Source organism: Anabrus simplex, chromosome 6, assembly GCF_040414725.1.
Source record: "Anabrus simplex isolate iqAnaSimp1 chromosome 6, ASM4041472v1, whole genome shotgun sequence".
Taxonomy (NCBI): domain Eukaryota; kingdom Metazoa; phylum Arthropoda; class Insecta; order Orthoptera; family Tettigoniidae; genus Anabrus; species Anabrus simplex.
Genome location: NC_090270.1, coordinates 308,263,210 through 308,280,473, shown reverse-complemented (window position 1 = coordinate 308,280,473; position 17,264 = coordinate 308,263,210).

The window sequence follows — 17,264 nt, the reverse complement described above, 5'->3', positions numbered from 1 at the left end:
GCGCATTATCTTGTTCAAAAATGCCACTGCCGTTGAGAAACATGGTCGTCATGAAAGGGTGTACTTGGTCTGCAACCAGTGTGCGATACTTCTAAACCGTCATGGTGCCTTGCATGAGCTCCACTGGACCCATGGATGCCCACGTGAATGTTCCCCAGAGTATAATTAAGTCGCCGCCAGCTTGTTTCCGTCCCGCAGTAGAAGTGTCAAGGCGCTGTTCCCTTGGAACACGACGGATTCGCACCCTCCCATCGGCAAGATTAAGGAGGTGTTGGAATTCTTCAGACCATGCAACGCTCTGCCACAGTGCCAACGTCCAGTGATGATGGTCACGTGCCCATTTCAGTCGTAGTTGCCGATGTCGTAGTGTTAACATTGGCACATGCATGGGTCCTCGGCTGCGGAGGTCCATCCTTAGGAGTATTTGGTGCACTGTGTGTTCAGACACACTTTTCTACTTTGCCCAGCATTAAAGTTCCGCCACACTTCCCCTCCTGTCATGTTTTTCCAGTCTGCCCATTCTACGACGTCCGACATCTATAACGAGGGGTGGCCGCCGAACTGCTCGACGTTTGGACATGGTTTCACCTTGGTTTGGCCATTTGTTGAAGACCCACCAGTCCTCGAACACACGACAAGTCGTGCAGTTTCCGAAATGCTCGTGCCGAGCCTCCTGGCCATCACAATCTGCCCTCGGTCAAACTTCGCGCTCCTTCCCCATCCTACACACGGACATTACGCTCACTGATACTACATGCACAGTGAGTGTGTCTGACTAGCAGTCATTTCTCGTCAGGTGACGCTGCTATCACCTGGACGGGTTTATATCGATAGTAGGTAGGTGGTCATAATGTTCTGGCTGATCAGTGTATGTGTCGTCTTCATCATTTCATCCTCATCACGACGCGCAGGTCGCCCACGGGAGTCAAATCAAAAGACCTGCATCTGGCGAGCCGAACTTGTCCTCGGACACTCCCTGCACTAAAAAGCCATACACAATTTCATTTCAGTGTATGTCTGTATGTATTGCACCCATATCCATGTAATTCGTGTATATATGTTGTTCATCCCGAAGGGTGGTTGCATCCTTAACAGCTCCACCATTAGCTGCCATAGATGACCTAGGCATCACTGAAGAGTCGTACTAGCAAAATGAGGAGTGAGATAGTATCTCTTTGGTTTCCTCACTGAGCTAGAAGTTACTATTACATATCAGTCTGCCGAGCCCACTGAAATGCTTGCACCAACCGACCATATGAGCAACATTTTCACATCATTCACAGCAGGTACTGGCTGAATATGGATCGGCATTGCTAGCATCGCTCATACGAGGTTTGTTCGGAAAATACGTATAAATCCGTCGGGGTGACGGATTACGTATCGTGGAGGCGCCGCCAGGTGGCACTGCTGTTGTCGCCAATCTTCTCAACGCTCAGGTCGAGTCGGAGAGCTCTGCGTGTCAGTAGCAGTGTGCGGCTGCTTGTTGAAAGTTACCCGTTTTCACCTGCCGTCGGTATGGAACTCTCTCTGATTGAGGAACAGCGCATCAACATCAAGTCTCAGAGCTCGTGTGGCCCGAGTTCGACCGGATTTGGCACAAGGGGGCAGGTGGATCCTTCATCACGACAATGCGCCCGCTCACACGTAGCTCGTTGTGCGTGAGTTTTTGGCCCGAAGCTCAATCACCTTGACAGACCACCCGCCTTATTTCCCCGATTTAGCCCCTTGTGACTTCTTCCTGTTCCCGAAATGCAAAATGGTGCTTCGGGGGCGGCACTTGGGTGATGTGGAAGCCATCAAGGGAGAAACGACACGGCAACTGAACAGCATCACAACTGAAGACTTTCAACAATGTTATCAACAGTGGAAACGGCGTTGGCAGAAGTGCATCTTGTCTCAGGGAGAGTACTTTGAAGGAGACCATATTGTAATACCTGAATAATTGTCAAATAAAGTTATTATTCAACTTTTATACGTATTTTCCGGACAAACTCGTACTTCCGTCACTTTCATATTGTCAACGATAAGACTGAGACAGATCAATGAATGTAAACATGAAATGAAAATAAAACGAACATAAATGCAAGGGTGACGAAAATATTTTAAATACCGTAATTTTCACGATAGTTTCCAAATTGTTCTCCTCACACTGGAGTTGCCATCTTGACGGGCTTGTTCCTTATTCTTGGTTGAGAACGTCTGCTTATATCCTTCGTCTCGCTGAATACCACTTCTAGTCCAAGCTCGTTTGCGACCCCCACTGGCAGTCATTGACAATTATTAGCGAGTGTCAGTTTTTAGAAGCAGTAATATTGAGCTTATGTATGAGCAAGTTTACATATGAAGATGTTTTATGAGACATCAACTTTCCTGCTAAAGGCGTTCATAAAACATGACTTACAAGTGCTTCATTCTAATCCCTCAAGCCATTTAATGAGTGGCTCTTTGTTCTTCGGAGCCGTTAAGGGTAATTTGCATTACAAGTTATCACATAGCTTGTTGGCAGTGCAGATTGCTTTCCAGTTATTAACTTCGTCAGCCGTCTTCCTTTGCGCTGCAGATTCATCTGTGTGATGTAGGTAGCTGTAAGTCCTCGTAGCAATACACACGATAATTATTGTAGGGTGCTTCCTCCTATTTAGATACTGATCTGAGAAAGTGTCTGTGATTCATATCAAGGGCTACTGTTGTATTCGGTCATCGGTTCATATTTTTAAGCTTCCCATTACGTCGGATAGTATTGACAATTGAGGAGTATATTTCCTCTGGTATATTTGATTCATTAAGTCGGTTGTCCCGTTTATCAGTTGCGTATGCTGGATTTTTTTTTTTTTTTTTTTTTTTTTGCTACTTGCTTTACATCGCACCGACACAGATAGGTGCTATGGCGACGATGGGATGGGAAAGGCCTAGGAGTTGGAAGGAAGCGGCCGTGGCCTTAATTAAGGTACAGCCCCAGCATTTGCCTGGTGTGAAAATGGGAAACCACGGAAAACCATTTTCAGGGCTGCCGACATTGGGGCTCGAACCCACGATCTCCCGGGTGCAAGCTCACAGCCGCGCGCCTCTACGCGCACGGCCAACTCGCCCGGTCGTATGCTGGAATCAAGACGTGGGCTACCTCTAGACTTAAGTTACCCTTTTCGATAGTTGGTTTAGTCAACGTCAAGCCTAAAGCGTTTTGAACCACCGGAGTAGCCTTCTGTGTTGTGGCTGTTTAACATGCCTACTGCCCTGGCCTCTGCTACTGCCAATACTCAACACCTGATCAGTAGAAATGATACCCTAGGGTTTAGCAAATTAAAGTCCGGCTTTGTGGCCAAATGGATAGACTGCTCGCCTTTTGTCCGAAGGTCCCGGTTCAATTATTCCCATCAAACTTCTCGTACTCTTCCCTTGGCTTGGGACCGGGTGTTTATGACGTCTTCCTCATCAGGTCACCACCAAGCCTTTTTAGAGGCTATCAATTATTATTATGTATTAAATTAAAATGTTGAAAGTTACAGCATTACCAGCGGTTGTATTCATCCTTCACTGGTTTATTCTCTCCCTTGGTAGATCGGTAGCGGTGTCTAACCCATGATCACGGGTTCAGCAAGTGAGTCGAGGCGAGAGGGACGCAGCGTCTGGGCTTAAATATCAGTCTCCAATGCCCTTCACTCAGAAATACGAGCGACGTTTTTCCCTCAATGGCTTTTGTCCCTTTCAAATTATATTTTCTTGTGAAAATGAATGAATGAAAACCTACAACCTGTTTTCCAGTCATTGACCGGGTCAGGGATGGAATGAATGAAGCAGATATACGATGAGGTCGCCACTCCCAAAGTGATTTATTAATGACTGATAGATGCTATGAAATGAGAATGGAGAGTGCTGCTGGAATGAAAGATGACAGGGAAAACCGGAGTACCCGGAGAAAAACTTGTCCCACCTCCGCTTTGTCCGGCACAAATCTCACATGGAGTGACCGGGATTTGAACCACGGTATCCAGCGGTGAGAGGCCGACGCGCTGCCGTCCGAGCCACGGAGGCACCTTATATTTTCTTGCATACTTTTAATTGAAAACATTTCTCCTCAATTGTGCCGAAAATTGGAGGGCTAAAGGACCCGGGAAGTTTTCGGATTGTGTCTTGGGTAGCTCTATCAAATTAAAAACAAAAATTGAAAAAGCACTTCCGGCCTAAACGCAGCATAAAATAGCTTTTCCTTTACTCATTTTCTTATTGAATCAAATCCTAGCCAAATTAATTTATACAATTTTTCTGCAATGTAATTATAAGGGCGTAAGTGAAACAACGCATTGATAAAGGCTAACTGCTAATTTAATCGACCGGATAACGATGATCAAGAAAAGGATTGTGTTTTTTAGGAATAAAACATATTATATTCTCATACTTCATTATATTTCACTTGCCTAAAATTCCTAGCTCATATCCCTAGTTTGATTTCAACATTGAGTTGCTTACCTGAAGGGCTAGCTAGAACTGTGGGTTTTTGCCTTTCCATAGGTCTATAGCTACATATCGCTGAATAGTGGTTAAGGAACGTGTTTCGTAATCTTAAATGAGAACCTTTTGTTTCTACCGTCACATTTTCCTGACCTTTGCGGGGTCGAGGGCGCAACTGTGTTTTACGCCAGTATTCGCTGTTGCGTGACTCTGTTTCGGTAGTGATGTTCATGTATGAAGAGGTCTTTACTGAGATACACACAAACACCCAGTCCGCGACCAGATGCCACTAAAATATTCCTCCCGGCTGAAAGTCGAATTCGGGATCGTATGAATCGCAGGTCTTAACGCTGACCGTTTAGCCAAGGAACCAGACTACACGAGGATATTTACAAAATGTTTTATCCACAAGTGTATGAATTATCAGGCCTCCGTGCCGCAATCTCGTTAAACAGGTGCCTTTTGCCCAAATCCAGTGCATTCTAGACTGCCTTTTCTTCGTCTCAGGTCAAGTTGAGCTCATCGCAAGATTTCCTGCACTCACTAATGAGCAGAGGGGGAAATTTGGCGTTCGTCTTGGCAAGAGTTTTGGGCGTGATATTGAAAGCTGCGTTCTAACAGTTCTTAGAGGATGGTCCGTTTACTGCCTGCCTGAGTGAGGAGACGGTTGCCATGGAAAAGTGGACAAACCCATTGCGGTTGCCATGGAGATAAGCCTGTTGGCCAGCTCGTGTTGCTTGGAGTTGTCAAACCTCTCACTCCTGAGAGATATCAACAGAAGACAGTTGTCTGAACGAACAAACAGTCGAAAGCCAGGGGAAGGAGAAAGGAACGCGGGAATGTGGCAACACCGTGCTATGGCACTACAGTTGCTCCATCCTCCAGCCCTATCTGTCAGACCGCTCCTCCTAATAGTAGTGTATTGGTATAGAAGTCACAGTTTGCCCCTTTGAGAATAGGTTCGGTATTTTCATCATTATCGTATGTAGATATGTGAATATGACTTCCTCTTTCCGTGAGAAGATATCGGGAAATAATATTGTCCATGAAAAATTACGAGAACAGAGAAATGTGAGTTGCAGGGAGCTATAAATTTCGTAAGTTTGAGCCAAGAACGTGGAAGTGCGCAAGGAAGGCAGACTCTGCATTTTGTTTAGAACGAGTGAGAATATCTTTGTGTTATGTGGGTCACCTAATCGTAACTCAAACACCACGATCCACAGAGAATTTGTTTCTAATGGTCTAAGGAGGAAAGTAGAGTGATAAACATTCCCGCATTTTAAGGTATTTTTTGTAAATATCCCGCAAATGTTTTGTTTTCCATCTGAACGAATTTTCGTGTTAGTGACGTCGGCACGAATTTTCACAATAATATAACTGACCTGCTATCTAGCTTCAACTAAACACAGCGTAACCATTGCCAACAGTGTAAATAATTTAGTATGCATCTTAGAACTTTCCCACATGTCGAGTGAAAAAAAAAAGAACCTCGCGTCAAGAAGAAAACTGGGAATTATTCAGATTTTTTCGTATGGTTTATCTCTTGTCTCCGTTATGTACAACAAAGTTGTTACTATGTTTTTAGGTATCTACAAAGAACATAAACTAAAACATAAACGCATTATAAAAACTCGGCCAGGAGGCCACATAAAATGCCTTTACAGGGCCGAGTCCGGCCGGCGGGCCGTATCTTGGGCACCCCAGTCCTAGAGGAAACCGTGCGACTAAATCTTCAGACTTCTTTCGAAAGTGGTAAAAAAGGAAATACTGGAAGCTCGTAAACAAACTGCGTGTTGTTTGCTCGGTAATAATCTACACCTAATTAAAGGAAGCAGTGCGGTGAAGTAATAATAATGTTACTGTTTTTACGGCCCACTAACTAACTTTACTGCTTTTGGAGACGCCCAGATGCCTGAATTTTGTTCCAGAGGAGTTCTGTTAGGTGTCGATAAATCTGCGAACAAGAGGCTGACGTATTTGAGCACCTTCAAATACCACCGGACCGAACCATAATCGAACCCGCCAACTTGAGATCAGAAGGAGAGAGGCGTCTGTTTCTCGTGAGAGACGCCTTAGAAATTTCTTTCTACCGGGAGAATTGGCCCTGCGGTTAGGAGCGGGCAGTTGTGAACTTGTATCCGGGAGGTAGTGAGTTCGAACCCCACTGTTGGCAGACCTGAAAATGGTTTTCCGTGCTTTCCCATTTTCACACTAGCCAAATGCTGGTGCTGTACCTACCTTAATTAAGGCCAGGCCTTTCTTATCCCATCGTCACCATAAGACCTATTTGTGTCGGTGCGATGTAAAGCAAGTTTATTATTATGTCCGGCTCCATGGCTAAATGTTTAACGTGCTAGCCTTTGGTCACAGGAGTTCCGGGTTCGATTCCCGGCGGGGCCTGGAATTTTAACCATAATTGGTTAATTTCGCTGACACGGGGGCTGTGTGTATGTGTCGTCTTCATCAGCATTTCATCCTCATGATGACGCGCAGGACGCCTATGGGCGTCAAATCAAAAGACCTGCATCTGGCGAGTCGAACTTGTCTTCGGATAATCCCGGCACTAAAAGTCATACGCCGTCTCATTATTATTATATTATTATTATTATTATTATTATTATTATTATTATTATTATTATTATTATTATTATTATTATTATTATTATTTACAGCATACTAATTCAAGTGTAGATGGGTGTGCAATCAATACATACACTATGAGTGGAAGCAGAGTTTGAGCATAAGGCATCCTTTACACGAGAAATGTCTCCGCCCCCACATTATATGGGGCGTTCAGAGCACAAGGGACTCAGGTCCATTTTTGGTCATTTTGGACTTATTCCACCTTTAACTACTATTTATGAAGCTGCTTTCAGAGCATAAAAGATTCATGTCCAGATATTGTAAATAACTGTTATATGATTGGCAATTCTGTTGAGCACGGAGGGAAGCAGTCATTTGTTCAGAGCACAATGGGAACATGTCCACTGGCACAGTTTCCATGGTTTGCTTTGTCGGTGTGTGAGATTTAATTAAAATGTCATTGTCTCTGATGAAGTTGTGTCAAGATCCGAGCATGAATGTCTCAGCCATTGATCACAAACTCTTGGTATCAGGACATTATTACTTACCTAATGACAGTGATTTTGGTTTAGTGGAGAAAGCCAGTAGGAGAATCTCGCACTTTTACGCACCAAATGATTGGATGGATATCGATAAACAAGCAAAGAAAACGTCCCCTGGATTTGAGGTCATTGGAATGAAATTCTCAGACTTCTTATCCACCAGAAACTAGGAGAATTGTAACGAACAGAAAAAAAAAAAGGCGGTTGATGGTTATGACATCAACTGACTGACTATGAGTTGGTTACTTTATAAAAGTGAATCCCCTTTTACCCTGATGTTTAAGCAGACTCTGAACCCTGATATGCGATTTGACGAAGTGGACATAAGAAAGAAGTCTCCCGACCATCGCGTTACACACCGTTATAACATCCAGCAAGGCCCTCTTTATACCCAACGTCGACCAGTAACAAAAGCGAAGAAAAAGTACATAGAGGATTTACTGCTATACATTCCGCCTGTGCATCATAATTTTTGCAAGAGCCTACCGTGTGAAAATGCCACAAGGGCTTCCTCGGCTCTGCAAGGGCAAGCAGACGAAAGTGAATACGTATTTCTTCGAATCTGAATTGTATAACTTACTGTTTGGAAATATTTGCTGTAAGCATACATAGAGAAGAAAATTATAATTATATATTCAAGAAAGGTATTTCCTTTACTGTTTCCTTAATAAAACCAGAAGCCTATAATAAAGAGGAAGGTACAAGTACAACACATTCAGAGCACAAAAGAATCAAGTCCAAAACTTTACTTTTCTGTTTTAGTTATCATGTATTAGCACTTATATTTACCCTTTTGTAATATGCGAATACATTGTACAAAATAACTTCTATTATTGAAACACTTTAAAACATTGTAAACGTCTTCCTGTAATTAATTATTCCGCAAAACATTTATGTCTATTTTTCTCAAAACATTCTTATTGTGACTTGATTCCTTTGTGCACTGAACGCCCCATATACAACCATTACTGTATATGCCAGCCCCGTGGTGTAGGGGTAGCGTGCCTGCCTCTTACCCGGAGGCCCGGGGTTCTATTCCCGACCAGGTCAGGGATTTTTACCCGGACTTGAGGGCTGGTTCGAGTCCACTCAGCCTACGTCATTAGAATTGAGAAGCTATCTGACGGTGAGGTAGCGGCCCCGGTCTAGAAAGCCAAGAATAACGGCCGAGAGGATTCGTCGTGCTGACCACACTACACCTCGTAATCTGCAGTCCTTCGAGCTGAGCAGCGGTCGCTTGGTAGGCCAAGGCCCTTCAAGGGCTGTAGCACCATGGGGTTTGGTTTGGTTTTTATTACTGTACATGGATACAACTAATACAAACAGATTTCAATTCTAAAAATGATGTTCGCATTGCCATAGGTGAGGTGGTATAGAACGAGGGTGAAGTGGGAAGGATAAAGGAAGAGGATGAAAAAGCAGCTATGTGGGGAGAGGGATTGGGGAGAGGGATTGGGGAGAGGAGTTGAGGCTGAACGCAGGAATTGCATACCAGTATTCACTTTGGTATCTGACATTTTAGTTTGGCTTCGACTGTCAGAATAGTTACGTAACCATTTCCAGAAATTACTATCGTTATGTTTTTTTTCTAAGATGGAAGGTACTGATGAGATAGATAGAATAATGCCTGATTCACTTTCATCTTTGTAGCGTAAAGCCTCTATTGTTGGCAGAGATGTGTTACAAGGTCACCGATCATTGTCCCATGACGGCCATCATCGCTGCAATTAATCTATTCACTGGCTCTGGTTCCAGTCACTGAGCACATCATCATATCGGGAATGATATGTTCACGATAGCCGCTTTGCTCAGGGCTATCCACAAATACATCCGATCGTAATCTTTAGATCCTGACGTGCTTGTTCTGCTTTATGGGAGAGGACAGCGTCAGAGACCGCGGGCTAGCAGAAAACACGCAAAGCTCTACAGCCTCTGAGTTTAAAACAGGGAATTGAGATGTTCTGTGAAAGCGGAAAATCTACGACTGAATGTAATTGGAAGATCGCATGTCTCAAGCAAACGTATAGCATTTACTTTGTGGTTAGCGTTTGAATGTTGAAAAACATTCTTAGTAGAAAAAGTATGGCTCTCCATAGTCCGAAAAAGGTACAATTAAGCATTTTTCTCAATTGTGCCGAAAATTGAAGTGCTAAAAAGCCTGAAAAGGTCTCCGATTGTGAGTTTGGGATAGCTCTATCAAACTAGAAAACAAATCACTTCCGCCCTAAATGCAGTTAAAAAACAGCCTAAAATCGCTTATTTCTTTACTCGTTTTCGTTTTGATTCAAATCCTAGCCAAATTAACTTATTTACATGTTTTTTCTGTAATGTGCTCCTTAATTCATTAATCTCGGTCGATTCTTGATTTCTTGAAAAATGACCACACCGAACGTAGTTATAAGTGTTTAGTGAAACAGTGCATTGACTCACATTAGCGCTCGTAGAGGTACTCAAGAGAAACAATGCATTGACTCACATTAGTACTCGTACTGGTACTCAAGAGAAACAATGCATTGACTCAGATTAGCTCTCGTAGTGGTACTCAAGAGAAACAGTGCATTGACTCAGATTAGCGCTCGTAGTGGTACTCAAGAGAAACAGTGCATTGACTCAGATTAGCGCTCGTAGTGGTACTTAAGAGAAACAGTGCATTGACTCACATTAGTGCTCGTATTAGTGCTTAAGTGAAACAATGCATTGACTCACATTAGCGCTCGTACAAGTGCTTAAGTAAAACAATGCATTGAATCACATTAGTGCTCGTATTAGTGCTTAAGTGAAACAATGCATTGACTCACATTAGCGCTCGTATTAGTGCTTAAGTGAAACAATGCATTGACTCACATTAGCGCTCGTAGTGGTACTTAAGAGAAACAGTGCATTGACTCACATTAACGTTCGTAGTAGTGCTTAGGTGAAACAATGCATTGACTCACATTAGCGCTCGTACAAGTGCTTAACTGAAACAATGCATTGAATCACATTAGTGCTCGTAGTGGTACTTAAGTGAAACAGTGCATTGACTCATATTAGCGCTCGTATTAGTGCTTAAGTGAAACAATGCATTGACTCACATTAGTACTCGTAGTGGTACTCAAGAGAAACAGTGCATTGACTCACATTAGTACTCGTAGTGGTACTCAAGAGAAACAGTGCATTGACTCACATTAGTACTCGTAGTGGTACTCAAGAGAAACAATGCATTAAATCACATTAGCGCTCGTATTAGTGCTTAAGTGAAACAGTGCATTGACTCACATTAGTGCTCGTATTAGTGCTTAAGTGAAACAATGCATTGACTCATATTAGCGCTCGTATTAGTGCTTAAGTGAAACAGTGCATTGACTCACATTAGCGCTCGTAGTGGTACTTAAGAGAAACAATGCATTGAATCACATTAGCGCTCGTATTAGTGCTTAAGTGAAACAGTGCATTGACTCACATTAGTGCTCGTATTAGTGCTTAAGTGAAACAATGCATTGACTCATATTAGCGCTCGTATTAGTGCTTAAGTGAAACAGTGCATTGACTCACATTAGTGCTCGTAGTGGTACTTAAGTGAAACAGTGCATTGACTCATATTAGCGCTCGTATTAGTGCTTAAGTGAAACAATGCATTGACTCACATTAGTACTCGTAGTGGTACTCAAGAGAAACAGTGCATTGACTCACATTAGTACTCGTAGTGGTACTCAAGAGAAACAGTGCATTGACTCACATTAGTACTCGTAGTGGTACTCAAGAGAAACAGTGCATTGACTCATATTAGCGCTCGTATTAGTGCTTAAGTGAAACAGTGCATTGACTCACATTAGTGCTCGTAGTGGTACTCAAGAGAAACAGTGCATTGACTCACATTAGTACTCGTAGTGGTACTCAAGAGAAACAGTGCATTGACTCATATTAGCGCTCGTATTAGTGCTTAAGAGAAACAGTGCATTGACTCATATTAGCGCTCGTATTAGTGCTTAAGTGAAACAGTGCATTGACTCACATTAGTGCTCGTAGTGGTACTTAAGAGAAACAGTGCATTGACTCGCATTAGTGCTCGTACTAGTGCTTAAGTGAAACAATGCATTGACTCACATTAGCGCTCGTAGTGGTACTCAAGAGAAACAGTGCGTTGACTCAGATTAGCGCTCGTAGTGGTACTCAAGAGAAACAGTGCATTGACTCGCATTAGTGCTCGTACTAGTGCTTAAGTGAAACAATGCATTGACTCACATTAGCGCTCGTAGTGGTACTGAAGAGAAACAGTGCATTGACTCACATTAGCGCTCGTAGTGGTACTCAAGAGAAACAGTGCATTGACTCAGATTAGCGCTCGTAGTGGTACTCAAGAGAAACAATGCATTGACTCACATTAGCGCTCGTAGTGGTACTCAAGAGAAACAGTGCGTTGACTCAGATTAGCGCTCGTAGTGGTACTTAAGAGAAACAGTGCATTGACTCAGATTAGCGCTCGTAGTGGTACTCAAGAGAAACAGTGCATTGACTCATATTAGCGCTCGTATTAGTGCTTAAGTGAAACAGTGCATTGACTCACATTAGTGCTCGTAGTGGTACTTAAGTGAAACAGTGCATTGACTCGCATTAGTGCTCGTACTAGTGCTTAAGTGAAACAATGCATTGACTCACATTAGCGCTCGTAGTGGTACTGAAGAGAAACAGTGCATTGACTCACATTAGCGCTCGTAGTGGTACTCAAGAGAAACAGTGCATTGACTCAGATTAGCGCTCGTAGTGGTACTCAAGAGAAACAATGCATTGACTCACATTAGCGCTCGTAGTGGTACTCAAGAGAAACAGTGCGTTGACTCAGATTAGCGCTCGTATTAGTGCTTAAGTGAAACAGTGCATTGACTCACATTAGCGCTCGTAGTGGTACTCAAGAGAAACAGTGCATTGACTCATATTAGCGCTCGTATTAGTGCTTAAGTGAAACAGTGCATTGACTCACATTAGTGCTCGTAGTGGTACTTAAGTGAAACAGTGCATTGACTCGCATTAGTGCTCGTACTAGTGCTTAAGTGAAACAATGCATTGACTCACATTAGTGCTCGTAGTGGTACTGAAGAGAAACAGTGCGTTGACTCAGATTAGCGCTCGTAGTGGTACTCAAGGGAAACAATGCATTGACTCACATTAGTGCTCGTATTAGTGCTTAAGTGAAACAATGCATTGACTCACATTAGTACTCGTAGTGGTACTCAAGAGAAACAGTGCATTGACTCGCATTAGTGCTCGTATTAGTGCTTAAGTGAAACAATGCATTGACTCACATTAGCGCTCGTAGTGGTACTCAAGAGAAACAGTGCGTTGACTCAGATTAGCGCTCGTAGTGGTACTCAAGGGAAACAATGCATTGACTCACATTAGTGCTCGTATTAGTGCTTAAGTGAAACAATGCATTGACTCACATTAGTACTCGTAGTGGTACTCAAGAGAAACAGTGCATTGACTCACATTAGTACTCGTATTAGTGCTTAAGTGAAACAATGCATTGACTCACATTAGTACTCCTAGTGGTACTTAAGTGAAACAGTGCATTGACTCACATTAGTGCTCGTATTAGTGCTTAAGTGAAACAATGCATTGACTCACATTAGTGCTCGTAGTGGTACTTAAGTGAAACAGTGCATTGACTCGCATTAGTGCTCGTACTAGTGCTTAAGTGAAACAGTGCATTGAATCACATTAGCGCCCGTAGTGGTACTCAAGAGAAACAGTGCATTGACTCATATTAGCGCTCGTATTAGTGCTTAAGAGAAACAGTGCATTGACTCGCATTAGCGCTCGTATTAGTGCTTAAGTGAAACAGTGCATTGACTCACATTAGTGCTCGTAGTGGTACTTAAGAGAAACAGTGCATTGACTCACATTAGCGCTCGTAGTGGTACTCAAGGGAAACAAAGCATTGACTCACATTAGTGCTCGTACTAGTGCTTAAGTGAAACAGTGCATTGAATCACATTAGCGCTCGTAGTGGTACTCAAGAGAAACAGTGCATTGACTCATATTAGCGCTCGTATTAGTGCTTAAGAGAAACAGTGCATTGACTCACATTAGTGCTCGTAGTGGTACTTAAGTGAAACAGTGCATTGACTCATATTAGCGCTCGTAGTGGTACTTAAGAGAAACAGTGCATTGACTCATATTAGCGCTCGTATTAGTGCTTAAGAGAAACAGTGCATTGACTCACATTAGTGCTCGTAGTGGTACTTAAGTGAAACAGTGCATTGAATCACATTAGCGCTCGTAGTGGTACTTAAGAGAAACAGTGCATTGACTCATATTAGCGCTCGTAGTAGTGCTTAAGTGAAACAGTGCATTGACTCACATTAGTGCTCGTAGTGGTACTTAAGAGAAACAGTGCATTGACTCACATTAGCGCTCGTAGTGGTACTTAAGTGAAACAATGCATTGACTCACATTAGCGCTCGTAGTGGTACTTAAGTGAAACAATGCATTGACTCACATTAGCGCTCGTAGTGGTACTGAAGAGAAACAGTGCATTGACTCACATTAGTGCTCGTAGTGGTACTTAAGTGAAACAGTGCATTGACTCACATTAGTGCTCGTAGTGGTACTTAAGTGAAACAGTGCATTGACTCACATTAGTACTCGCAGTGGTACTCAAGAGAAACAGTACATTGACTCGCATTAGTGCTCGTACTAGTGCTTAAGTGAAACAGTGCATTGACTCATATTAGCGCTCGTAGTAGTACTTAAGTGAAACAGTGCATTGACTCACATTAGTGCTCGTAGTGGTACTTAAGTGAAACAGTGCATTGACTCACATTAGTGCTCGTATTAGTGCTTAAGTGAAACAATGCATTGACTCACATTAGTGCTCGTAGTGGTACTTAAGTGAAACAGTGCATTGACTCGCATTAGTGCTCGTACTAGTGCTTAAGTGAAACAATGCATTGACTCACATTAGCGCTCGTAGTGGTACTTAAGAGAAACAGTACATTGACTCAGATTAGCGCTCGTAGTGGTACTCAAGAGAAACAGTGCATTGACTCGCATTAGTGCTCGTACTAGTGCTTAAGTGAAACAGTGCATTGACTCACATTAGTGCTCGTAGTGGTACTCAAGGGAAACAATGCATTGACTCACATTAGTGCTCGTAGTGGTACTCAAGGGAAACAATGCATTGACTCACATTAGTGCTCGTAGTGGTACTTAAGTGAAACAATGCATTGACTCACATTAGCGCTCGTAGTGGTACTGAAGAGAAACAGTGCATTGACTCACATTAGTGCTCGTATTAGTGCTTAAGTGAAACAGTGCATTGACTCAGATTAGTGCTCGTATTAGTGCTTAAGTGAAACAGTGCATTGACTCACATTAGTGCTCGTAGTGGTACTGAAGAGAAACAGTGCATTGACTCACATTAGCGCTCGTAGTGGTACTCAAGGGAAACAATGCATTGACTCACATTAGTGCTCGTAGTGGTACTTAAGTGAAACAATGCATTGACTCACATTAGCGCTCGTAGTGGTACTGAAGAGAAACAGTGCATTGACTCACATTAGCGCTCGTAGTGGTACTTAAGAGAAACAGTGCATTGACTCAGATTAGTGCTCGTATTAGTGCTTAAGTGAAACAGTGCATTGACTCAGATTAGTGCTCGTATTAGTGCTTAAGTGAAACAGTGCATTGACTCACATTAGTACTCGTAGTGGTACTTAAGTGAAACAATGCATTGACTCACATTAGTACTCGTATTAGTGCTTAAGTGAAACAATGCATTGACTCACATTAGCGCTCGTAGTGGTACTTAAGAGAAACAGTGCATTGACTCACATTAGTACTCGTAGTGGTACTTAAGAGAAACAGTGCATTGACTCAGATTAGTGCTCGTATTAGTGCTTAAGTGAAACAGTGCATTGACTCAGATTAGTGCTCGTATTAGTGCTTAAGTGAAACAGTGCATTGACTCACATTAGTACTCGTAGTGGTACTTAAGTGAAACAATGCATTGACTCACATTAGCGCTCGTAGTGGTACTGAAGAGAAACAGTGCATTGACTCACATTAGTGCTCGTATTAGTGCTTAAGTGAAACAGTGCATTGACTCAGATTAGTGCTCGTATTAGTGCTTAAGTGAAACAGTGCATTGACTCACATTAGTGCTCGTAGTGGTACTGAAGAGAAACAGTGCATTGACTCACATTAGCGCTCGTAGTGGTACTTAAGAGAAACAGTGCATTGACTCAGATTAGTGCTCGTATTAGTGCTTAAGAGAAACAATGCATTGACTCAGATTAGTGCTCGTATTAGTGCTTAAGTGAAACAGTGCATTGACTCAGATTAGTGCTCGTATTAGTGCTTAAGTGAAACAGTGCATTGACTCGCATTAGTGCTCGTACTAGTGCTTAAGTGAAACAGTGCATTGACTCACATTAGTACTCGTAGTGGTACTTAAGTGAAACAATGCATTGACTCACATTAGCGCTCGTAGTGGTACTTAAGAGAAACAGTGCATTGACTCACATTAGTGCTCGTATTAGTGCTTAAGTGAAACAGTGCATTGACTCACATTAGTGCTCGTATTAGTGCTTAAGTGAAACAGTGCATTGACTCAGATTAGTGCTCGTAGTAGTACTTAAGTGAAACAATGCATTTACTCACATTAGTGCTCGTATTAGTCCTTAAGTGAAACAATGCATTGACTCACATTAGTACTCGTAGTGGTACTCAACAGAAACAGTGCATTGACTCACATTAGTGCTCGTAGTGGTACTCAAGAGAAACAATGCATTGACTCGCATTAGTGCTCGTATTAGTGCTTAAGTGAAACAGTGCATTGACTCACATTAGTGCTCGTAGTAGTACTTAAGAGAAACAGTGCATTGACTCACATTAGCGCTCGTAGTGGTACTCAAGGGAAACAATGCATTGACTCACATTAGCGCTCGTAGTGGTACTTAAGAGAAACAGTGCATTGACTCACATTAGTACTCGTAGTGGTACTGAAGAGAAACAGTGCATTGACTCACATTAGTACTCGTAGTGGTACTGAAGAGAAACAATGCATTGACTCACATTAGCGCTCGTACTAGTACTTAAGTGAAACAATGCATTGACTCAGATTAGCGCTCGTACTAGTGCTTAAGTGAAACAATGCGTTGACTCACATTAGCGCTCGTAGTAGTGCTTAAGTGAAACAATGCATTGACTCACATTAGCGCTCGTAGTAGTGCTTAAGTGAAACAATGCATTGACTCACATTAGCGCTCGTGGCGGTAGAAAAAATGCAAACTACTGATCTAATCGACCGGATAACGATGATTAAGAAAAGGATTGATATTTTTAGAAATAAATGAAGAATATATTCTCATAATATAGTATATTTTTACTTACCTAAAATTCGTAGCTCATATGCGAAGGATGTTTTCAACATTGAGTTGCTTGCTGTGGATTTTTAACTTTCTTTATAACTGTTACGTTCTTCAGTCTGCAGAAAATAATTTAGAATAATAAATCTATAAACTACCTGTAAGAGGAAAACATGCGGTAATAGTATTATAGTGTAAAAGAAACAATTAACTTAAAATAGAATGACATGTTTCGTTCCTGAAGGTGCCCACGTGCATACATGTTTCAGCATCCAATTGGTGCATCGAACACACGGTTTCCAGCATTTCCTGTGATGGGCAGTTCTCCTTTTCATTAATAAGG